This window comes from Wolffia australiana, chromosome 10 (assembly GCF_029677425.1).
Source record: "Wolffia australiana isolate 7733 chromosome 10, ASM2967742v1".
Classification (NCBI taxonomy): Eukaryota; Viridiplantae; Streptophyta; class Magnoliopsida; order Alismatales; family Araceae; genus Wolffia; species Wolffia australiana.
In genome coordinates this window covers 4,207,639-4,219,443 of record NC_135844.1, presented here as the reverse complement: position 1 = coordinate 4,219,443, position 11,805 = coordinate 4,207,639, and the positions used below count along the sequence as shown (strand labels likewise).

The window sequence follows — 11,805 nt, the reverse complement described above, 5'->3', positions numbered from 1 at the left end:
AATTTTGATCTTATATATTTCGGTCAGAAAGCTCAAGATAGATTTATTTCAGTTATAAGATCAGATTAATTTCGATTATAAATTTCCCAATTATCATAAAATTTTAAGACAATTTTTATGAATTCAAATTGGGAATTTAATAATCAAGAAAGCGATTCTAAAATAGGACTTCAAGATGAATGAAATTTCAAATCAATTTTTTTTTAAGGTTTTTTATATATTTAATTAAATTTCCAAATAGTAAAAATTGAAATCTAGAGAGAGAAACTAGACAAATTAACCTGGAGAGGGAAAGTGAAGAATTTGGGAAAAAGATGAAATCCGACCCTAAATTACAAATATAATGATTCAGAAATGTTCCTAATCGATGTAGAATTAAAGATCAAAAAACAGTTCTTGAATCAGAATCAAAATGTAGTGCTAATTTCATTCAAAACTACTTTTAGGGCATGTACATTTTGCCCATGCCTTGGTGTTTTAGAATCGTTCAAGAAGAAGATTGATATACAAATCAAAAACTTACAAATGTGAGTGCAGAATCAAGAACTGTCGACTTCCAAGGAAACTCTTGTGTCCTTCCTGGCCAAATCCTTGGAGAGAGCTTCAAAAAGTAATTTTCGCCCTTTTCCAGACCTCTATTTAAAGATCCAACCGTCTGGATTGTAGAGTGAGAAAAGACAAACCTACCCTCAAAATTTCAGCCCAATCGAACGTCTAGATCTCAAGATATCAAGGTTTTAGTGCAGTTTAATCTAAGTCGTTGGATTTTTTATCTCTCCTCCATGAGGGTAGGAAATGGCATTTTTCTATTGGTTGGCGCAGTATTTTCTCATTTTCTGCCTCCTCGGATCGTGTTCTGACATGTCATTGTCCGCGTCGTCGGCGCACAATCATTGGGTGTTTGAAACCCTTTTGAATGGACAAAAACAAGCCACGTCGCCCTGTATTATTTTTTTTGTAAAATATGCAGAAAAAGACAAAATAGCCGCAATATTTGGTCCACATGCGTCGTCGATTCCATGTGCATTTAATGCACGTGGCAAATCAACGCAGCATGCACTTATTCACATGTGTCAGTTAGCGCATGCATTAAATGCACACGGTGACGACCTAAAAAGAAAATAAATAAATAAATAAACGTTGCACGTGTGTTGGTTAGCGCGTGCATTACATGCATGCGGCTAACCAATTCACGTGCAAAAGATCATGTTTGACGGTTGTCACGTGCATTTAATGCACGTGGCTAACCGAGAAGGTATATATACAAAACTGAAATCATCGCCTTTTCGCCGATTATGCCGATTCTTCTGTCTTTTTCATATATATATATATAAGGATGCATCCCCATATTTGCCCGAATTTCGGGCAAATGATGTGGATGCCCCTTGATATATATGCATATTATTATTATAAAAAAAAGCTAAATAAATAGCATATGTATTATTCAAATAAAAAATCATTTCTTGGCAAAATATTGGATAGAAAATTATTTTAAAATATGGAAAATTTTCAGAAAACTCATGAGAGCCCTTACCAACCTTTAGCCAAGTATTTAAAGCCCCGTCAAAAATATTTCTTCAATAAAATGAGGTGAAATACCATGTAAAAATAATAAAAATTAGAAATAATAGTAAAATCGAACTGTAAGCCATTTATCTCCATTTTAATATGATAACATGCAAATATGGTCATTAAAACACATAAATATAATGTAAAATTTATCAATTAATCATGTTAATTTGCAATTTATCAATGGTGGCGATATATTAAGGATAGGACTTATGGGACTAAGCCTACACCGTATAAAAAAATAATGATAATAAAAACTTAGTGCTTCAATTCAAGTGCAAGTACTAGATATATGTATCTATTGTCAATTAGGAAAGTTTTGAGAACTTCATTCAACCAAGTCCTATTTGGCTGCACCTTAAAGTATTTAATAAACTGATGCGAAACGCCGACGGCCGGGATCGAGCGGCGCGTTTCACGTCACAGGAATAATGATGATATGATGCAAACACAATGAGATTTTATGATCGAGCAGTTAAGACACAAGGAGATAACGCGATGGACGGTGACGATCACCAAATAGATTGATCCGAAAGTCAGACTCCCAATGACCCTCAAGACCACTAGACGTCTAGACGAGAGGGGCGTCTAACGGCCCTGACAAGTTCGGAATTTAAAGATCAAGTGACAGACCGTCTACCTCAAGAAAGTCCTGCTCTCACAACAGTGGCTGTTCCTAATCCGTCGTCGAGTGATGAGTTGCGGCAGCGGACGCGATAGCGGAGGACGGCACTGGAACAGGTAATAATACTGGTTAAGGATGGAGAGGAGACGAGCTGACCTTAAAATATGTAGTCCACGGCATATCGAAGATGGGCGTAGAGACAGCGTTCCGGGGACGGATTCGTCTTGTTGTAGGCCGGAATGCCGGGAGGGATCAACGTGGCTTGGCGCAAGTGACGGGGCGGCACCGGTCGCGACTGGCAGTGGCGGTGGCGCAGAGCCACGGTACAGGGTAGAACGGCGGCGCAGGGCGGGTTGATGACGCGGGGCGAAGCCTCGGCGCGGCGTGGAGCCACAGCGTGCGGCAGAACCGAGGCGATTGGCGGAGCCGCGGCGGGGCGCGAACTCGCGGCGCGCTGTCGGATCACGGCTGTGCGCGAGTCCGCGGCGCTGGCGGAGCCGCGGCGCGAGTGGCGCGGAATAGGTCATGGCGCGGCGTGGGTCGCGGCGCAGGCGGGTCCCAGCGCGAGCGGTGATGCGAGGTGGTCGGGAATCGGGGTTGGGCGGGCGGCAATGGGAGAAGTGGCGGTCGAATCAAGAAGGGGAAAGCCAAAGGGTGCTGCAAGAATGGGGTGGTTATGGTCAAACGATGGAAGATGGTGGGAATGGTCAAGAAACGATGAGGGTGAAGAGGAAGATTCAAGCGATGGAAAGTGGTGGAGGATGGTCAAGAACAATGAGGGTGAAGAGGAAGATTCAAGAAAGCGATGGAGGGATGAAGGATGGGGAGATGGGCGGGTAGAGCCAAGAACCTGGCGTGGTGAGTTCTTGGTGGAGTCGCGGGTGGTTCTCCTCGTTGGAGATGATTTCGAATGCAGCGCGGCGCCGTGGTCGTCGCGAACCTTCGGCGCCCAGAGTGATCTCGATGGATGCTCTCTCGATTCTTGATTTCAACAGCATCTTGAAAATCTTTAATGTGCGGGTGATCTCGGCGGTGCGGTTGAACACGTCACGCCCGGAGTGATCTCGGCGGATGGGGCGTGGGCTCTACTCCTCGGAGTGGTCTCGGCGAAGAGGTGGGGCTAGCCAAACCCCTACGCTACGACTACGATGGGGAAGATTCTTGAAACAATTTCAATTCAAAAACTTCCAAATGTTCCTTGGGCATGCCCTCCTTATATAGGAGGAGGATGCCAAGAGAGCGTGGGGAGAAGATCGAACCGTCGTGAAACGTGGTTCGGTCTCTCCTTACAAATTCAAATACAATTCTAAAATATAAAATGAAAGACGAGGACGGGCCCTACGATAATGGCCCAATCCATAATTCGGAAAGAAATACAACATGATGATGAAAATAATAAAATGGTAAAGCCTTGCTTACCCGGAGTACTTAAACCCCGGATGACGGACGTCGACTCGAGCGCCTCGGCGTAGCTGGTGGCGCGTCATCGTGGCATCCTCGGGTGGCGTCGTCGTCGCTGAGCCGCCATCTGCTGGATGGTCCTCCATCATAAACCATGATAATATAATTTAAAAGATAGATAAATCAATAGAACTATACCAAATTTATGGATAGAAAAGGGGTTGGAAACAATAGAAGAAGGTAGAATATCAGTTTTGATGAAGTTTTAAAAAAAATATATGCGTAACATAATCATAAAATTAATATTATATCTACAGTTGCGAGAAAATGTATATCATTCATTTCAAAAAATAAACGAGAAAGATACTCATCTCATTTATCATATGAGTCAAAATATCATAGGAGTGAAATTATTTATATAATAAAAAATATAGATAATTTTCTTATTATATTAGAAGAAATAATATTAATCTGTTGTAGATATTGAAGATAATATAAATGAATATCTTTAAATTAATGAAGGACAGAAATGTTCAATACTAATATGAACAGATAGCTCGATTTCTCAGCAACATAGTAGGGAGAAGGGTAGTTAAATAAATTACTTTATATTAGTGTGATTAAGATGTATGATTATTCCCCCATTATGGTCCTACATCTTTTGGCTTTGGTCATCCCTCGTACGAAACCTTTGGTGTGCTAAAACAAACCCACTTGAAAAACACTTGAAGTTCAATACATAATTTGATTATTAAGTGCATCAAGAAATTCAAAAAGACAATTGAGTGGTCAAGATGGGATCATCCACCCTCAGTATAAGAGGCGAGAGCTCAATGAAGACGATACGATGAAGTCCTTGGCCGCAGTAGTGAAATATTGAAGAAGAGTTCTTAGATGATTTCCAAATGCACCAGTACTAACTCAGATGACCGATTGAAGTTTGACAATTGACAATACCCTAAGTCATCCCAGTAATGGAGACCATCCAGCTTTGAAGACCCCGTCCAACCCGTTTATCTAGCGAGGGCTCACGCGCGAGACCCGACCTTCGAAGTACCCCACCTCGTCAACGGGCCACAAAGGTTTGATGTTATCTTTTCCTTGCATTTTCCTTGTTTAGTAGGCCATGTATGTTGGCCGGGTATGTGTTTGTTTTTGTTTGTTTGCACATGTTTGGACTGTTGTATGGACCTACATGTTTGCGTGCGTGTGTGCCCATGTGTGGCCGTGTTAGTGGGTTTCTCTCTCCTAATAGAGGGCCCTAATTACTCTTAATTCAGCCTTCTACCCTTTATTTTTAATGGAAGGCCAACATTTGCCCCTCTAGTGACCGACTCTTTGCATCCAACGCCATGATCCACCCCGCGGCCACCCTCGTCCCTGGCCCTAGGGCCGCCCTCGTGACCAGCACGGCGGTCGCCCTCCCGACCAACACCGCAGCTGCTTGGGAGCTCGACAGTCGCCGACCAGGTCGGCCCCACGGCCGCCCTCATGGTCGATGTCGCGGTCACCTCTCCGCACCCCACGGTCATCGCCGCATCAAGGGATGTAGCCGCCCTCGCGGCCAGTTCTCAATCGCCCCTGCGGTCGGTGATACAACTTGCTCTCAATCGCCCTCCCAACCGTTGTTGAGGGCGCCTCTCAGTTGCCCCACGGCCGCCTCTCGGCCGCCCGCGGCTGCCTCTCGCCCATCCAACGGCCACCTCGTGACAGCCTTGTAGCCGGCTCTTGGCCACCCCAAAGTCACCCTCGGCAGCCCCAAGCCGCCCTCGATTGCCCTCAGCCCCTACGGTCGCCCTTGCCCTTAGCTGCCCAGAACCACCACAGTAGTCGGTGGCCGTTGGATCAACCCGTAGCCATTAGAGCCGCCGTAGCCACCCTTGGCCGTCAAAACAGTGTGCGGTCGCCACAACCGCCTGCGGCCACAACCGTAGTACCCTATTGTCGCCTAGTCGTCGTGCGCTACTTATTTTCATGCAGCCGGGGCCATGTCACTTTGCTGGCTCCACACCACCACACTCTATCATCATTGCACCTGTTGTCGCGCTTGCTGCTGCTTACGTCGCTGCTCTGGCTGCCCCGCTCTAAGCTCATGCCACTTTGTTTTTGCATTGTCTTCTCCACCCTCGTGCTCATGAACACTGCCATCATGCACATCATTGCCTTTGATATTCCCTTTGTTGTTGTCGCTCGTTAGTGCCTTATCATTGCACATCATCGCCTGACTGCTCTCCAGGGGTCGCATGCCGAACTCCCTATCGCTCAAATAAAAGTCAGCCTAGCCATCACAAATTGGGTATGCTCACACTTAATCCCTCTTAAGCAATAAATTATTTCATTTAGTACCTCCCACGTGTGTCTCCACTGCCGAGGTTAGGTTAGTGATAGATAGATAAATGTTAGTTTGAATAGGTTTCTATTTATATGATCTTGGTTAGAACTTCAAACGGTGCTTGCACAAGGAGTAATTCTCGTACTGGCACCGTACGCCCTCAACACGTCATCTAGATCATCTTGAGCCTAGTGGCATTCCCAGGTCATACTTAATGTAGGCTAGTGGTCGTTGGTGTCTGTTGATGTCGGATTTATACTTCTCAGTAATTTTATTGTTGCATCATCACTTGCATTACATTTATGTTTGCCATATCCACTACATTACATGATTGAGCTCACCCTCCCTAAGGTGAAACATGAGGCTTCTGATCCCAGCGTCGGTCGTGTTACATCGCCTTGGAGAATCAAGTGGATGAGAAACTGTAAATACATTGTAACCGATGACGAATAGGTTCCATGAGTGAGTCAATACACACTATTTTGTATCTTGTTGAGCATGAGGTGTAACTTGGCACCCCACATTTTGGAGACTTCAACTATCCAACGTTAATTAATCTATATGATGATATGGTGAAATAATTTAAAAGGCCAATAAAGGTTATTGGGCTGTTGAAGCAATTAACTAGACTGATACATAAGCCTAAAGGGTCACACACAAATGGTATTTTGGACGTCAAAAGATATACTTATGTTTGCGGGTTTTATGAAAAATACTCAGTAGAAACAGGGGAATACCCTGAACACCTAGACCTGTTCAGGGGCCTTTCCCATCTTCTTCTTTCTCCCCATGACTCTTCTCCATTCCCTATGCGATAAGGGCGGCATAATGACGACGACGAAGAATGAATAGAGCTCGTCAACGAGAAAGAGGAGATCTGATATGCAGAGGACCGCGTGGATATTTCTAGAGGTTGCACACTTGAGTAGCTCGACGTATCTCACATGGGATCCAATAAATCATGGATGTGATCCGTGCATAAGTTTTTAGTTGAATGGTTCCATCGATGGCATACAATTTTGCTACAGTCTTCCTCTACTAATTTTTTTGGTCGTCTTCATCTAGATCTAGGCCTATAGAACCCGACATAAAACACTAAAATTTTTGTGCCTTCCTAGTCCTCTTTATTCTGGACAAAAACGTTATATTATGGCAAAGTACAGCTTACTTCTAGCAGATGACCGACTCCTAGGGATTGTCTAGAGTAGTTTCAAAGAATACACATTTATGGAAATGATCATGAATCATCATTACAAACTGCCAACATGGTGAGTTTATTTGTCAGCCTAAAATTTTAACTGAGAAATAATTCAATACTAGTATTTATCGTTCTTTGTTTGTTTGCTTTGAAATGAGTGTTGGAAATATTTTTTGCATGCAAGCCGATTGCACATTCCACATATTCATTGATATGATATTTTTTCATTATAATACATTATATCCATGAATACCTGCAATAACTAAGTAAAATATGAGGATATTATAATACGACGATCATTGGCATTTAAACATCTGTTGTAAACATGTCGAAAGGATATTTGAGAAGGACATTTCAATATTCATTGATATAATATTTTTTCATTATAATGCAATATATTCATGAATGTATACAATAACTAAGCAAAATATGAGAATATTATAATACAATGATCATTATCATTTTAATATGTGTAGGGCCAATGCTAGTTTCTAGAGGCCGTGATATGGATAAACAAATCAAAACATTTCGCACCGGAAGACTTGAACGAAATCGAACGGCATCTGTAAAATCATTAAATTAAGTAACTCTACAAGAATTGCATCTATGATTTTATGGATCCCTGAGCGAGCCGAGTCGAGCAACTCATATTTTCTGCCTCTAGATATATCCACGCTATCGTCAATATGTCAAATCTCCTCCTTTTCGTTGACGAGCCCCGTTCGACCTCCATCATCATTGTTAAGTCATCCCAATCGCCTAGGGCATGAATAGGGTGTGTGTGGAGAAGGTAGAAGAATGGAAGGACACCAGAACAACTCTGGCCTAGGTGAATCTTTTTCAGTTCCCTCCCCCATTTATACTAAGCGGCTATTTTTCCCAAAAACCCCAAAATGTATGTATATCTTCTGACGTCCAAAAGACCATTTGCGTGTGACCCTCTAGGCCCATGTATCAGTCCAATTAACGACTCTAGTATCCTAATAACCTTTATTGGCCTTCTAAATTTATTAACTATATCATCATATAGATTAATTATTGTTGGATCGATTTAACACAATCGATAGGTCAAGACTCCAACACGTGGGGTGCCAAGCTACACCTCGTGTTCTAGAAGATACAAAGGAGTGTGTATCGACTCACTCATGGAACCTTTTCATCATCGGTTATCATTTACGTAATCCCTCATCCTCTTGATGTTCCTTGGACAACTTAGGGTATGGTGAACTGTCAAACAGTATCTGGTCAACCGAGTTAATAATGATGCATTCAGAAATCACTGGAGAATTCTTCTCCTGATATTTCACTACCATGGACAAGGACTTTATTGCATCATCTTCCTTGAGCTTTCACCTCTTATACCGAGAGTGGACGATTCCATCTTGACCTCTCAACCATCTTTGTGAACTTCTTGATGTACCCTAACTAAGAGTGTTTATAATCTCATGATTAGAAACTCGTTGGCCAGAGTCAAAGTACAACCGCCAGTCCACAAAACATCTTTGGTGCCTCAGGTCTAAGGACAAATTGAAATTGTTTAAAGAAAAATTCATGGAGTAAAGGTTCGCACTAGCTGCTATGATACAGCCCACCAGAGTCCTCCTTGCCATAGAAGCACACTATGATTATGGAATCAAGAAATGGATGAAGGTGTATTTGATACAAACTAATATTATACAGCCTAGTGTGCAAGCTGCTAGAATTTAATTATGGATTGAATCAAGCATTATGAAGTTAGAATATGAGTTTTGATTGAGTGATCAAATTTCATGTCTTCATTGAAAATGAAGAAAGAGCCATGCAAGTATACATGACGACTAGTGGAAGCACAAATACAATCATAAGTATCATATTGTTTATGTTGAGTACATTCCACTCATTGAAAGTGATGTAGGAATGTTATACTCGATAAAAGAATGACTTGCAAATATCTTCTCCATGAAGGAATTTTGGAGAAGTAACCTCAGTATTGCGAATACCGATCTATATGGATAGGTCAATAAGGTTATCACTAGTCTCCAAATCTATAAACATAGATATCACCACCAAAAGGAGTTTTGGATGGGAAACTCTGAGAGAGGTTCATTGTGCCATTATAATAAGATTAATCATGCACATCATTATTCTATGTGAGAGGTCTAAAGTGACCTAAGCTCTAATTGTTATGAACTAAAATATGTTATTGATGTCTTGATAAGACAAAAGAAGATAGTTTAGTTGATGGAGAAGATGGATTGAAACTCAATGGCTACCTCAATTTGAGATTTCAATAATACTGAAATGATAGAAAGTCTACATTTGAAGTTATGCTTATACTATAAGGAAGTATAACCTATTGGAAGGTTTTCAAGTAGATCAAATTAAAACTTGATCATGAGAAGGGACTACATGACTATAGTTGAAGTCTCCAAAGAAGAAAGAGTCATTGAAATGTTCATCACTAACCTTGGATTTTTATATTTGATCATAAACCACATTTCATAGTTGTTTGCCACCAATGGTGATGTACACTTGTGAAATAGTCTAGGTCTCATCTGAATTTCAAGAACTTCTTAAAACACTTCACTTGATTAGGAAGATCAGCTTTAGTAGGAAATTAAATAATGGAGGTTTTCCAGTGACCAACATTATAGCAAATCCATAGACGGAGTTATTAGCTAAATTTATTTTGAGTATCACTCATAAACAAAGGGTTTGTTCACTGAGAGTGATTGGCTTTTGTCCAAGTGGGAGGCTGATGGAAATATATGTGGATGGCAAGCCAAAAACTCATTCCACATCTTGTTCCATGTTCATTAATGCAACATATTCATTATAGTGCACGTGTGATGCTTATAATGAAGTCCATGAATACATGATCAGACTTAGTGAACACAGTGGCGAGGACAAACTCTTTCAGAAGGGAGATTATAAATTTTCAGCAGGGAAATGATACCTTTAGCGAAGCATGGGAGAGATTGATGGGGCTCATTAGGAAGTGCCCCCACCATGGCATCCAAAAATGGGAGCTAGTGCAAATTTTTTATGAAGGCTTGAATGATGTCGAAAAAGGAAGAGTTGATATTTCAAGTGGAGGAGCAAGAGCAGATATGTACGAAGATGAAGTCATGGCACTCCTACAAAAGATGTCCGACAATTTAGCATATCACCAAGATGCCTCCAATCATGTTAGGGTTGCTCCTCAGAAAGGTGGACTGTTGGATGTTCGGGGGGTTGAACCCCAGATTACTATGGATCGAATTGAAAAAAAAATAGGTGTCATGATGGGAAAAGCCATGGAAAAGATGAACGAAAAAATGATCTCATTATGGCCGGGTCAGAATAGTGGAGGAGCACCCAACCAAATAAATCGATGTGAAATGTGCTCAAGTGATAGCCACACCGGTGAAGAATGCCCTATGATTTCAGAAGTGAATGCTATAGGCAGGCAGGAAGGGAACAATGGTCAATGGGCCGCTAGAGGAAACTTAGGAGGACAGGGATGGAACAATAACAATCGGCCACCCCAACAACAAATTCAACCCAAGGCGAACAATCCACATCACCAACAATATTATCAACCTTACCGAAATTTTTCAAATCCCACTAATGCGACTCTCACCAAGGTAATCGAGGAGCTGCAAGAAGACAGGAAGAGGATGATCAAGCTTTTCGAAGAAATGGAGGAGAGGCATCGGCGGGAGATGGAAAAGCTCAAGGCGGAGGTCGGCCTTCACAGCGGTCAACAATTTGTGCACGGTAGAGCACCAAAAGGCACTTGTGAAGACCCCATGAAGATGGGCGCCAAACCAGGTAAACTCCATACTCAGGCCTGTATTAATCCTAGTAATTTACTTTATGTTGATGACATGTGTAGCATAGCTAATGAGCATATTCATAACATGCATACCATGACGGAAAAACAAGAAGTAGGAGAATTAAGTGCTATATCAAAACTTAGAAGTGGGAAAGAATTGCCTAATCCATTTGCAGCTGTAGGGAAACAAAAGGAAGTAGAGGATAAGTTGGAGAAACTAGAAAAAGATGAAGAAGTAGGGGTAAAGGAAAATTTGGAAAAGGAACCCGACCCAAAAGCATATTGCCCACCTATCCCTTTCCTTAGTGCCTTACAAGCAAAGAAAGAAAAATCAAAAGATAGCCCACTTCTTGAGTATTTGAAAGAGGCTACGGTCGAAATTCCTGTTTTAGATGCGATACAGTACATCCCTGATTATTCCAAATTTGTGAAAAACCTGTGCACACCCCCTAGGAAGCAAAAGAGGATTCAACTTTCTGAGAATATTAGTTCAATATTTCTGCATGAATTACCTCAAAAGCGCAAAGATCCGGGAACACCAGTGATTAAATGTGAAATTAGGGGAGAAGTATTAACCAAAGCCTTACTTGATTCAAGAGCAAGTGTGAACATCATGCCTAAGGCTTTATTTGAGACCTTTAAATTTGGTGAACTACAACCAGAAAATTTAGAATTGCAGTTAGCGGACGGATCAATTAGAATACCATGTGGTCAGCTGGTGGATGTGGTTATGAAAGTAGAAAAGTGCTCATTTCCTATGGATTTTATAGTAGTGGATGTAAAAATTTCAGGGAAAATTAGTCATGCACGCATTATTTAAGGACGCCCATTCCTAGCTACCGCAAGAGTGAACACTGATTGGAATGAAGGAAAAATTAAATTGC

General features: G+C 41.7%; 1 non-coding gene across 1 annotated transcript; it reads right to left on the bottom strand.

The window, feature by feature from the left end:
* Positions 1-10,012: 10,012 nt before the first annotated feature.
* On the bottom strand, positions 10,013-10,120 carry LOC144708982 (small nucleolar RNA R71). Its single transcript, XR_013582929.1, has one exon. It is a non-coding gene; the product is annotated as a small nucleolar RNA R71 (small nucleolar RNA).
* Between the last annotated feature and the right edge of the window lie 1,685 nt (positions 10,121-11,805).